The sequence below is a fragment of the Euprymna scolopes genome, chromosome 36, assembly GCF_053919585.1.
Source record: "Euprymna scolopes isolate OS-2025 chromosome 36, ASM5391958v1, whole genome shotgun sequence".
In the NCBI taxonomy this organism is placed as follows: Eukaryota; Metazoa; Mollusca; class Cephalopoda; order Sepiida; family Sepiolidae; genus Euprymna; species Euprymna scolopes.
Genome location: NC_136517.1, coordinates 10,929,350 through 10,943,489, shown reverse-complemented (window position 1 = coordinate 10,943,489; position 14,140 = coordinate 10,929,350). Strand labels below are relative to the sequence as shown.

The 14,140-nt window shown below is 31.8% G+C and overlaps 1 protein-coding gene and 1 pseudogene across 1 annotated transcript in view; one reads left to right on the top strand and one right to left on the bottom strand.

Moving 5' to 3' along the window:
• LOC145260333 (ribosomal protein S6 kinase alpha-5-like) overlaps positions 1–14,140 on the top strand; it is a 427,160-nt gene that overhangs the window by 158,974 nt on the left and 254,046 nt on the right. The gene's annotated exons all lie outside the window — the stretch shown is intronic.
• Positions 2,759–2,875, bottom strand: LOC145260722 (5S ribosomal RNA; annotated as a pseudogene).

Genomic DNA, 14,140 nt, shown 5'->3' with positions numbered 1-14,140 from the left:
GATTTATGTTTGAGAAATTCGGAAACGTAAGTTTCGTATTTATTTGAATATTTGTTTTTGAAGGCGTGTTATTGTTGTTTTTGTTGTATAGAAAATCTTCAGAGAATATTTATTTCTGAAACAAAACACATTTTCTAAAATGGAACAAAAGAGACACAATTTACAGATTTGGCAGAACCAGTCCATGTGTATCCTTATGCTGCTGCTCCGGCGTCTGCACATGCAGAATTAGCGCACAAAATACTTACCCGAAGCTTTTAACAGCTTTTGACTATTATTTTCTACACTTTTTCTGCTCATCTTTTTTACGTGTGCTCTCTCTCCCTCTCCTTTTTCTTTTTTTATCTCTCTTTTTTTCCCCCTCATTCTATCTCTCTCTTTCTATCATTCTTTCTATTTTGTCTCTCCTTCAGTCTCTCTCTCACTTTCTCATTCTATCTTTTTTCTTCTTTTTTACTCTCTTTTTATTTTCCTCTTTCTAAATTTCTCTAATTTTATCTCTCTCTTTCTAATTCTCTCATTTTCTTTCTCTCTTTCGCTCTCTACTTCTCTCTTTCTACTTCTAGCTCTTTCTACCCCCTCTCCTATCTTTCTTTCTCCTTCTAAGTCCCTCTTCCTCTTACCGTTCTTTATTCTATCTCTCTCTCCTCTTCTTTTCATATATTTTATCTTAACTATTTATTTCCTATCTTCTCTGTATTATCTAATATATTAACCATTTTTCTGTTCATTTATTTCATTTGCCATTCTCTGTTCACTCTTATTCTAAACCTGGTCTGCTTTCTTTATCCTCTTTCCATTCCAATCGCCTCCTCCTCCTCCTTCTCCGTTATCCCCTTTCCATTCCAATCGCCTCCTCCTCCGTTATTTCCTTTCCATTCCAATCGCTTCCTCCTCCCTTTTCTTCTTTATACCCTTTCCATTCCAATTGCCCCTCCTCCTTCTTCTTTATTCCCTTTCCATTCTAATCACCTCTTCCTTCTCCTTCTTTATTCTCTTTCCAGTTCAATCATCTCCTCCTCCTCCCTTTTCTTCTTTATACGCTTTCCATTCCAATTGCCCCTCCTCCCTTTTCTTCTTTATACCCTTTCCATTCCAATCACCTTCTTCTTCTGCAATTCATCGATTACTCTTACTTCCCTCTCTCCTGTCTATTTATTCCTACCTTTTCTCTAAACTCTTTTCTTTTCCTTCCCAACTCTGACCTTTGTGCTTTCGAGGGTTTTCAGCTAAAAAGACATTCTGGCCAATAATGCGATTGTTTGGCTTTGCTCTCTTCTCTCTGCCCAGGCAGATGGAAGTGTCTGAGATGGAAGGGGGTGGGGGGTGGGGGATCATGTTCTGCAAATAGATTTTTACCTATTTGTGTTCGGATGTGGAAACACAGATCCCTGCAGCTGGCACAAGATGAGGTTGGCATCACTTGTGTCAGAAATAAAAAAAAAAAAAAGAAGAAAGATTATTGTTACTCAAAGAACGAAATGGACATCTATTTGGCTACAATAAGTATGGCACCTCAAGCAACATTTTCTCTTTGAAAAGTTCAGTTGTACAGAAATAGACGAATGCATCGATATAAACGCTGCAAGAACTAAACTGTTTCCTAAATACAAGGAATAAATAATAAAATTTCATCTAATCTCGTGCTACCAGATCAGGCTGTCTGAAGATATCGGCTTCCTGGCCTAAAAGGCACCAAACATTGATGTTATTGTTTTTATTTTTTCATTTATCTTTGCAAAACTCAATCATGTTCTGCAAAACCAAAAGCAATTCTTCTCTACAAAACAGCCAAACTAAACCACGATCGATAAATATTTAAAGATATAAATTACTTGAAGCATAAAAACTTTTGACTAATGATTGAACCCGAAAAGGGTTGATATGCTGTAAAAAAAAATATCCAAACCAAACTCCATGAATAAATATTTGAAGATATAAAGAACTTTAAGCATAAAATCTTTTTTTCTAAAATTACCAGATTCAGCATTTAATAACCCCAAAAGATTTGATATACCATAAAGCAATGAAACAAAACTTAATCTGGTAAAAGACTATATAATAATTGAATATAATAATAATAATACTAGCAGGGGCTCCTGGCGTTGCCCGGTTATAAAATATGCTTAAATATGAGATTTTAATTCATGCAGATTTCGTATTTATTATTATAGAGTCAATTATTTCATATTATATTGTACCCAATATATAGTCATGATTTCAAAAGTAAAAAAAAAAAAAAAATTGATTTGATTATCCTCAGCTGGATTCGAAACTGAAACCAAAACATAGTTTCATGATTGAAACTATTTCTACAAGTTAAGCAAAGACTGAAGCTTATTTGTACTCAACATGGTTGGATTGTGGAAAAGAGTTTGAATTTTATTAAATACAAGCTGGTTTCCATGACAACAATGTTTTATAATAGACAAGATACAAACAATGTAATTTAAGATTTTTATATAAAAAAAGTAACCACACAGAACTATTGACATTGCAATAACTTATCACTAGGGCTGTGACAACAGAATATTTTTTTTCGTTCTTTTGACTCTCGAGTATATATACAACACAGTAAAAAAAACTTCCTTCAGTCTTAACAGACTATGCATACCACTGTCAGGGTACTTGCGCGTAAAATTTTTGTGGCAAGAGTTGCGCAATCTCCAACCACACCTCTCCTGAGTCAACATTGTTGAATACCAGTGGCAAGTTGAGGTTCAGGACGACTGGAAACAATGCCGAGATAAGCGGAAAGCACATACAGCACCTAGAATTCCCAAATGGTCACCCATCTGGTACTAGCCAGGCTTAACGTTGCTTAACTTTGGTGATCTGACGAGAACCGGTGTGTCAATGTGATTATGCCGTACATCCGACACAGTAAGACACAGTCAATCAACTGAGAACCACACCCATCTATAATAAAAACATATAAGATATTAAGAGATATATGCTCAAGAATCAAAACAAAAGAATATGCTGTTGTCACAGCCCTACTGATCAGCAATCATTTGTTTGATGTCGCTTTTAAGTTCTATTATTTTTTACTACGATCTGAGTTCTTGGTGTGTTGTTTACGTCGCGGAGGCACCCAAACAAATATATTTAAACTATTATTTATATTAAGGTACCCACAAATATTTAACATTGCGACTCCTACCACCGACACAATCATCAATAGCAATAACACAGATTTGCTACCATCAATCTCTCAATTGTAAGTCTGACATAATTTCGCAATAATCATTATCACTTTCTTTCTAATTAAACCCTAGCTTATTTCCAGGCAGTAGTATTTCAACATAAGCTACTAAAAAGTAAATTCATATAACCGACTTGAGGGACCATCCGAAGGTTGCCAATATTCCTAAGTGAAAATGGTACTATGGAATTGACTGGATTCGAACTTGGCACACCTAGTCGCTAGATCGTGTCAGTATTCACTTAATTATCGTCATCTAAGTGTGGTGATATTATGGATCCTGGGCAAAGTTGACTGACCTTGCTGGTGGATTCTCACAAATTTTCCCAGCGTTGGTTTGAAAAAAAAGAAAGAAAAAAGGATCGTCATGAAGATCAACTAAAGTGTCATCGACGAATTACTGACAGATATTCTCACAGTGAATTTATTCTGGGAAAGTTATGTGGTAAAAAACCGAGAAAAGAGAGAGGAGAAAAAAAAAAGAGAGAAAGGAAATTGATTTACCATTCTTTCTGTTTCAGAGAGAAAAAGCAGAGAGAAGAAAAGAAAGTTACTAAAGTAGATATATTAGTCTCAATGAGGGAGGGAAGCAAATACTAGTTCAATGAAAATGATCAGATTAGAGATTGCATTTAACCTGTAATCCACTGTAACTGTGAACAATAGTCTGCAAGCTGCAACCCCTGTCACATCGCCGCAGTGTTGCATCCCTGTGTCTGTTTTACAAGTATTTTAATGTAATGTGCTCTCACGAACTAGTAGCACTTATGCCTTCTCGACATTAATAACCTGACACACAGCAAAATCTCACCCCTTCACGGTAGAAGTCCCTAGATGTCAGAAAGTCTTCTAGTCTAATAGTTTCTTCCTTCAAACTGCTCCCAATCTCTTAATTCCTTGACTGTTCTGACATGCAGAAATTTAAATGTAATGTGAACAGATATCTTGCTGCTCATCTCCCTACACAGGAAATTGATTTACCATTCTTTCTGTTTCGGAGAGAAGAAACAGAGGCAAGGAAAGAAAAGTAAATAAATCAGTTGCATTAGTCTCAATGAGAAAGTGGAGCAAATAATGACTCAATAAAAACGATCAGGTTGGGGATCACATTTAACATGTAATCCATCGTAACTGTGGACAATAGTCCGTGCTATAAACATGAAACAAAAGAGACAGTTTATAGTAGTATTTTCGACTTTTGCTCTTTGACCTGTTCAGAAAATGTGTATTCCAGTCTCTGCTCCTGAACAAATAAACTAAGTCTTTCATCACAAGTAAACATGTTTTTTTTAATTCTCTTATTCATCCTAAACAAGGCACATTACCAGTTGAACGTAAGGGGCTACTATTTGGGACCATATCAACAGGAACACTACGTAGGGAGTAGAGCAGCAAGGTGTCTGTTTACATTACATTTAAATTTCTGCATATCAGTACAATTAGGGAAGCACTCTAGGTCGATAATTATGACTATTTGAATTACAGTTCTGAATTTTTTAGATGAGAGCTGATTGTTTGTATTACTTATTTTGACCGGACTATTGTTCTCATCTTGAGTGTCGTTTGTGCAACGTTTCGGTTGGTGTAACCTCCGACCTTCGTTAGACATACTGGTCACCATCTTGGAAAAGAAAGAAGAAAAGTTACTGGCTCCATAGATGGTTTCGTATTCTTGGAATATACTCCAAGAATACGAAACCATGTTTTCTTTTCCAAGATGGCAACCAGCACGCCTAATGGAAGTTAGAGGCTACACCGGCCGAAACGTTTTGATCAGTATAACCTCTGACTTTCTTCAGGTGTATCTTGTCGAACTCGGGAATCTTTTTTGGTCAGACTCAGGAATCTGCACGGAAATTCAAACAAAACCCCTTATTTTTAATTTACATGAGTAGCATGCTCTCGTTCCATCAGCCATGACTGGATAGACGTCCTAAGTAATTCACAGTTGTATTTTTGGGTTGTCTACACTGAGGATTGAACCTTCAACCTTCAGAAGTCATTTATACAACTGAATTTTACCAAATACTCTAAAGTACTTCTTGGAATAGTAGAAACTAAATAGCATTAATTTGGTGACGTTTAAAGTTTTTACAAAAGCCAGAAATTTACAAGAAAATAATATTAACATATTTTGATATGGTAAATAGGTTGTTTAGATTTTTTTTTTTTTTTCATTGACTTAATTGTTCATATCCATCTTTTTCTATCCATTCTATCTTTAGTTTTTCATCTTTTTACATTAACGACGCCATTTCATATTCTACATTTTTTCTTTTTTATTACTATAAATAAATAATTTTATTACTATAAATAATAAATGTATAATAAAAATAATCTTCTGTGAAGTAGAGATTATCTAAAAATAATGATATTAAAAAAGTAATTTCTACTCAATTTTTTTTTCTTTTACTTCTTCCAGTTCATAATTATATGTTTTCTTTTTATTTATCTGTTGGAGTTTTTATAGGTATATCCATAGGGTTAAAATTAAAGTATAAACACTACCGGGTAACACTGGAACGGGTAAGTTAGTACTGATATAAAATATGTGTAAATAATGTAAATAGAACCCGTCCACTTTCTATTAGTTTAACAATCAATTATTAAAAATCGTGAGGTTAAAATTAAAGTATAAACACTATCGGGCAACACTGGAACGGGTAAGTTAGTACTGATATAAAATATGTGTAAATAATGTAAATAGAACCCGTTTACTTTCTATTAGTTTAACAATCAATTATTAAAAATCATGAGGTTAAAATTAAAGTATAAACACTACCGGGCAACACTGGAACGGGTAAGTTAGTACTGATATAAAATATGTGTAAATAATGTAAATAGAACCCGTCCACTTTCTATTAGTTTAACAATCAATTATTAAAAATCGTGAGGTTAAAATTAAAGTATAAACACTATCGGGCAACACTGGAACGGGTAAGTTAGTACTGATATAAAATATGTGTAAATAATGTAAATAGAACCCGTTCACTTTCTATTAGTTTAACAATCAATTATTAAAAATGGTGAGGTTAAAATTAAAGTATAAACACTACCGGGTAACACTGGAACGGGTAAGTTAGTACTGATATAAAATATGTGTAAATAATGTAAATAGAACCCGTTCACTTTCTATTAGTTTAACAATCAATTATTAAAAATCGTGAGGTTAAAATTAAAGTATAAACACTACCGGGTAACACTGGAACGGGTAAGTTAGTACTGATATAAAATATGTGTAAATAATGTAAATAGAACCCGTCCACTTTCTATTAGTTTAACAATCAATTATTAAAAATGGTGAGGTTAAAATTAAAGTATAAACACTACCGGGTAACACTGGAACGGGTAAGTTAGTACTGATATAAAATATGTGTAAATAATGTAAATAGAACCCGTTCACTTTCTATTAGTTTAACAATCAATTATTAAAAATCGTGAGGTTAAAATTAAAGTATAAACACTACCGGGTAACACTGGAACGGGTAAGTTAGTACTGATATAAAATATGTGTAAATAATGTAAATAGAACCCGTCCACTTTCTATTAGTTTAACAATCAATTATTAAAAATCGTGAGGTTAAAATTAAAGTATAAACACTACCGGGTAACACTGGAACGGGTAAGTTAGTACTGATATAAAATATGTGTAAATAATGTAAATAGAACCCGTTCACTTTCTATTAGTTTAACAATCAATTATTAAAAATCGTGAGGTTAAAATTAAAGTATAAACACTACCGGGTAACACTGGAACGGGTAAGTTAGTACTGATATAAAATATGTGTAAATAATGTAAATAGAACCCGTCCACTTTCTATTAGTTTAACAATCAATTATTAAAAATCGTGAGGTTAAAATTAAAGTATAAACACTACCGGGTAACACTGGAACGGGTAAGTTAGTACTGATATAAAATATGTGTAAATAATGTAAATAGAACCCGTTCATTTTCTATTAGTTTAACAATCAATTATTAAAAATCGTGAGGTTAAAATTAAAGTATAAACACTACCGGGTAACACTGGAACGGGTAAGTTAGTACTGATATAAAATATGTGTAAATAATGTAAATAGAACCCGTTCATTTTCTATTAGTTTAACAATCAATTATTAAAAATCGTGAGGTTAAAATTAAAGTATAAACACTACCGGGTAACACTGGAACGGGTAAGTTAGTACTGATATAAAATATGTGTAAATAATGTAAATAGAACCCGTTCACTTTCTATTAGTTTAACAATCAATTATTAAAAATCGTGAGGTTAAAATTAAAGTATAAACACTACCGGGTAACACTGGAACGGGTAAGTTAGTACTGATATAAAATATGTGTAAATAATGTAAATAGAACCCGTTCATTTTCTATTAGTTTAACAATCAATTATTAAAAATCGTGAGGTTAAAATTAAAGTATAAACACTACCGGGTAACACTGGAACGGGTAAGTTAGTACTGATATAAAATATGTGTAAATAATGTAAATAGAACCCGTTCATTTTCTATTAGTTTAACAATCAATTATTAAAAATCGTGAGGTTAAAATTAAAGTATAAACACTACCGGGTAACACTGGAACGGGTAAGTTAGTACTGATATAAAATATGTGTAAATAATGTAAATAGAACCCGTTCACTTTCTATTAGTTTAACAATCAATTATTAAAAATCGTGAGGTTAAAATTAAAGTATAAACACTACCGGGTAACACTGGAACGGGTAAGTTAGTACTGATATAAAATATGTGTAAATAATGTAAATAGAACCCGTTCATTTTCTATTAGTTTAACAATCAATTATTAAAAATCGTGAGGTTAAAATTAAAGTATAAACACTACCGGGTAACACTGGAACGGGTAAGTTAGTACTGATATAAAATATGTGTAAATAATGTAAATAGAACCCGTTCATTTTCTATTAGTTTAACAATCAATTATTAAAAATCGTGAGGTTAAAATTAAAGTATAAACACTACCGGGTAACACTGGAACGGGTAAGTTAGTACTGATATAAAATATGTGTAAATAATGTAAATAGAACCCGTTCACTTTCTATTAGTTTAACAATCAATTATTAAAAATCGTGAGGTTAAAATTAAAGTATAAACACTACCGGGTAACACTGGAACGGGTAAGTTAGTACTGATATAAAATATGTGTAAATAATGTAAATAGAACCCGTTCACTTTCTATTAGTTTAACAATCAATTATTAAAAATCGTGAGGTTAAAATTAAAGTATAAACACTACCGGGTAACACTGGAACGGGTAAGTTAGTACTGATATAAAATATGTGTAAATAATGTAAATAGAACCCGTTCACTTTCTATTAGTTTAACAATCAATTATTAAAAATCGTGAGGTTAAAATTAAAGTATAAACACTACCGGGTAACACTGGAACGGGTAAGTTAGTACTGATATAAAATATGTGTAAATAATGTAAATAGAACCCGTCCACTTTCTATTAGTTTAACAATCAATTATTAAAAATCGTGAGGTTAAAATTAAAGTATAAACACTACCGGGTAACACTGGAACGGGTAAGTTAGTACTGATATAAAATATGTGTAAATAATGTAAATAGAACCCGTTCACTTTCTATTAGTTTAACAATCAATTATTAAAAATCGTGAGGTTAAAATTAAAGTATAAACACTACCGGGTAACACTGGAACGGGTAAGTTAGTACTGATATAAAATATGTGTAAATAATGTAAATAGAACCCGTCCACTTTCTATTAGTTTAACAATCAATTATTAAAAATCGTGAGGTTAAAATTAAAGTATAAACACTACCGGGTAACACTGGAACGGGTAAGTTAGTACTGATATAAAATATGTGTAAATAATGTAAATAGAACCCGTCCACTTTCTATTAGTTTAACAATCAATTATTAAAAATCGTGAGGTTAAAATTAAAGTATAAACACTACCGGGTAACACTGGAACGGGTAAGTTAGTACTGATATAAAATATGTGTAAATAATGTAAATAGAACCCGTCCACTTTCTATTAGTTTAACAATCAATTATTAAAAATCGTGAGGTTAAAATTAAAGTATAAACACTACCGGGTAACACTGGAACGGGTAAGTTAGTACTGATATAAAATATGTGTAAATAATGTAAATAGAACCCGTTCACTTTCTATTAGTTTAACAATCAATTATTAAAAATCGTGAGGTTAAAATTAAAGTATAAACACTACCGGGTAACACTGGAACGGGTAAGTTAGTACTGATATAAAATATGTGTAAATAATGTAAATAGAACCCGTCCACTTTCTATTAGTTTAACAATCAATTATTAAAAATCGTGAGGTTAAAATTAAAGTATAAACACTACCGGGTAACACTGGAACGGGTAAGTTAGTACTGATATAAAATATGTGTAAATAATGTAAATAGAACCCGTTCACTTTCTATTAGTTTAACAATCAATTATTAAAAATCGTGAGGTTAAAATTAAAGTATAAACACTACCGGGTAACACTGGAACGGGTAAGTTAGTACTGATATAAAATATGTGTAAATAATGTAAATAGAACCCGTCCACTTTCTATTAGTTTAACAATCAATTATTAAAAATCGTGAGGTTAAAATTAAAGTATAAACACTACCGGGTAACACTGGAACGGGTAAGTTAGTACTGATATAAAATATGTGTAAATAATGTAAATAGAACCCGTTCACTTTCTATTAGTTTAACAATCAATTATTAAAAATCGTGAGGTTAAAATTAAAGTATAAACACTACCGGGTAACACTGGAACGGGTAAGTTAGTACTGATATAAAATATGTGTAAATAATGTAAATAGAACCCGTTCATTTTCTATTAGTTTAACAATCAATTATTAAAAATCGTGAGGTTAAAATTAAAGTATAAACACTACCGGGTAACACTGGAACGGGTAAGTTAGTACTGATATAAAATATGTGTAAATAATGTAAATAGAACCCGTTCATTTTCTATTAGTTTAACAATCAATTATTAAAAATCGTGAGGTTAAAATTAAAGTATAAACACTACCGGGCAACACTGGAACGGGTAGGTTAGTACTGATATAAAATATGTGTAAATAATGTAAATAGAACCCGTTCATTTTCTATTAGTTTAACAATCAATTATTAAAAATCGTGAGGTTAAAATTAAAGTATAAACACTACCGGGCAACACTGGAACGGGTAGGTTAGTACTGATATAAAATATGTGTAAATAATGTAAATAGAACCCGTTCACTTTCTATTAGTTTAACAATCAATTATTAAAAATCGTGAGGTTAAAATTAAAGTATAAATACTACCGGGTAACACTGGAACGGGTAAGTTAGTACTGATATAAAATATGTGTAAATAATGTAAATAGAACCCGTTCACTTTCTATTAGTTTAACAATCAATTATTAAAAATCGTGAGGTTAAAATTAAAGTATAAATACTACCGGGCAACACTCGAACGGGTAAGTTATTACTGATATAAAATATGTGTAAATAATGTAAATAGAACCCGTTCACTTTCTATTAGTTTAACAATCAATTATTAAAAATCGTGAGGTTAAAATTAAAGTATAAACACTATCGGGTAACACTGGAACGGGTAAGTTAGTACTGATATAAAATATGTGTAAATAATGTAAATAGAACCCGTTCACTTTCTATTAGTTTAACAATCAATTATTAAAAATCGTGAGGTTAAAATTAAAGTATAAACACTACCGGGTAACACTGGAACGGGTAAGTTAGTACTGATATAAAATATGTGTAAATAATGTAAATAGAACCCGTTCACTTTCTATTAGTTTAACAATCAATTATTAAAAATCGTGAGGTTAAAATTAAAGTATAAACACTACCGGGCAACACTCGAACGGGTAAGTTATTACTGATATAAAATATGTGTAAATAATGTAAATAGAACCCGTCCACTTTCTATTAGTTTAACAATCAATTATTAAAAATCGTGAGGTTAAAATTAAAGTATAAACACTACCGGGTAACACTGGAACGGGTAAGTTAGTACTGATATAAAATATGTGTAAATAATGTAAATAGAACCCGTTCACTTTCTATTAGTTTAACAATCAATTATTAAAAATCATGAGGTTAAAATTAAAGTATAAACACTACCGGGTAACACTGGAACGGGTAAGTTAGTACTGATATAAAATATGTGTAAATAATGTAAATAGAACCCGTCCACTTTCTATTAGTTTAACAATCAATTATTAAAAATCGTGAGGTTAAAATTAAAGTATAAACACTACCGGGTAACACTGGGACGGGTAAGTTATTACTGATATAAAATATAATGTTTAAATATTGTACATTTTTATAACTAACACTTTTCAACAGTTTACTAGTTTCAAAATCAATAGTAATATTGTATTTTATCTGTACTATACACGTTTCCTCTAAATATTACCAATGAATTCTTTGATTTATAATTTCTTAAAATATGACTGAAAGGTAATTATTCCGACTTGCAATAAGGATTTTTCATTGGGAAGGAAACTACAAATAATTGGTTGAGTTCCAATAATATGTTTGCCATTATAAGTGCCGTGAAATATTTGCGCTACAATTTAGCAGTTTAGTTTTATAGATTCCAGTTCTTAATCACGTGTTTCTTTTTCTTTTCCTTTTTTTTTTTTTAACTTATCTGTTGGGGTTTTACACTGATATCCATGTGGTTTGTGTAAACTTGAGGTATAAACACTACCGGGCAACACTGGGACAGGTAAGCTAGTACCGATATAAAAAATATAATGTTTAAATATTGTACAAATCTGTCAGCATTTTAATGTCTCTTTGAAATTAATGGTAAATATATAAAAAAATAAATAAATATTGTCTCTATTGTGCCGGTATTATGAGTGGGAATACTAGGATTTTTAAGTGCGAGAGTAAAAGCTACCTCCTCCCTTCCTCTATTTATGACTAATCCAAATTAAAATATCCATCAAGATTAAATATTAAAATCAATCAAAAATATTTAAAAAATTTTTTAACAACACTGACCAATATTTGATTTACATAACTGGCAAAATAGATTTTACTATAGAAGGTTATAACTACAATGCAGAGATAAACTGGATAGACACAAACGGAAACAAATCAAGACATATGACAGAATAATCTCTACAGATTCAATTTTAGTCTAGTCGCACTGATGAGTTGTGATACAACGAAACAGTACTATGTGGATGACTATATAAAGATATTATTATATTCAATTAAGATAAACAAAATTTCCATTAGTCACAAGAATAAATCTACTGTTTCAGTTTAAAAAGACTTCATCCTGCGACAAAAACAGCATCCAGTCTTAGTCGAGGTATGATCTTTTATGAAAAGATTTTCATTAACTGAAACAGTAGATTTATTGTTGTGACAAATGGTCACTTTGTTTACCTTGGTCTTTTTATTGAGAACTATTAACCACCTCGTGAAATTCAATGGTTTTACTTTTGGATATTTTTAACCTTGAATATATATATATATATATATATATATATATATATATATATATATATATATATTAGTGGCCTGGCAAGGTCACAGAGGAGACAACTGAAGCTGGCCTGCAGGACACTATGTATACAATTGTAGGCAAATTTGGGCATATTTTATTGGTTTGAAAATATAGGTTATTTTTTACCACTGGTCATAAAATTTTAATCATAGAATAGTATTCAAAAAACCTGCAAATTTTCATGTAGTTTCGTCCCATAGAACCAACGATATGAGCATTTCAACATTCTATTTAGCTACCAGTATGTATGTATGTATGTATGTATGTATGTATGCATGTATGTGTGTGTATATATATATATATATATATATATATACTAGGGAGGGTGAAAGGAGCCATGGATGGGAGGGGCGCCAAATTGGTTTGGAGTATGAGGTGTGCAAAAGAATATGTCTGAGCAGAGCTGGGCTGATGAACCACCAGTCTACTCATCGGCGCAGTGGGCCACAAAGCAGTTTTGAGTTGCCAGAGTTAACCTGTGTCAACTGTGGGTGGGCGTACAAAACGGCAGGCGGTTTGAAACGGCATTTGATCCTGCATAAAAAAAAGCATCAAGAGCATGCTGCTAGTGGTGCACATGTCTGTACAATGTGTGCCAAGGAATGCCAGAGTTTAGCAGGGCTTAAAAGCCACATTCGTGCGGCCCATCACTGAATGCTTTCGTGTTTCTGTATACCTTTCTTTTTTTTTTTGTGCTATATTGAGTGATGGCAACGTTCGAAATCGAATTTGCTGCCATCATATATATATGCCCCCTTTTTTGCCAATTTTATAAGTTCCAAATCTCAGTGATTACTGAAAGGTAATGACCTGAACTGTGTAGTAGGCTAGGGTTAGGGTTAGGCTAGGTGACATTTGCCATTAAGGTCGCAAATTATCTGATATTTCCCAAAACTTCTGCCCTTGATGGAATGGAGACCAAAACTTGCTGCTATGGTTTCAAATGATCTGAAATAGCAAGGGGAGACTTGATTCCAAATATTTCTCATATGTTATATCTCCCCTTTTTGGTTTTCATACATTTCACAGTCTATAAGGATTATTTTATACTGGAGATATTCATAATCGTACCCTATTTCCAAAAGAGAGGAGATATAACATATGAGAAATATTTAGAATCAAGTCTCCCCTTGCTGTAATTTCAGATCATTTGAAACCATAGCAGCAAGTTTCAGTCTCCCCTCCATCAAGACCAGAGGTTTTGGGTGTGTGTGTATATATATATATATATATATATATATATATATTTTTTTTTTTTTTTCATTATATTTCACCTTTTATTCATACCAGTCCTTCATTTATGAAGCTCAATCTAATTACAGAGCATATAATAAATAAATGAAAAAAGTCTAAATTCCAAATTTCAAGATGTTGACCATCTTACAATTTATTCCTTTTAGTACAT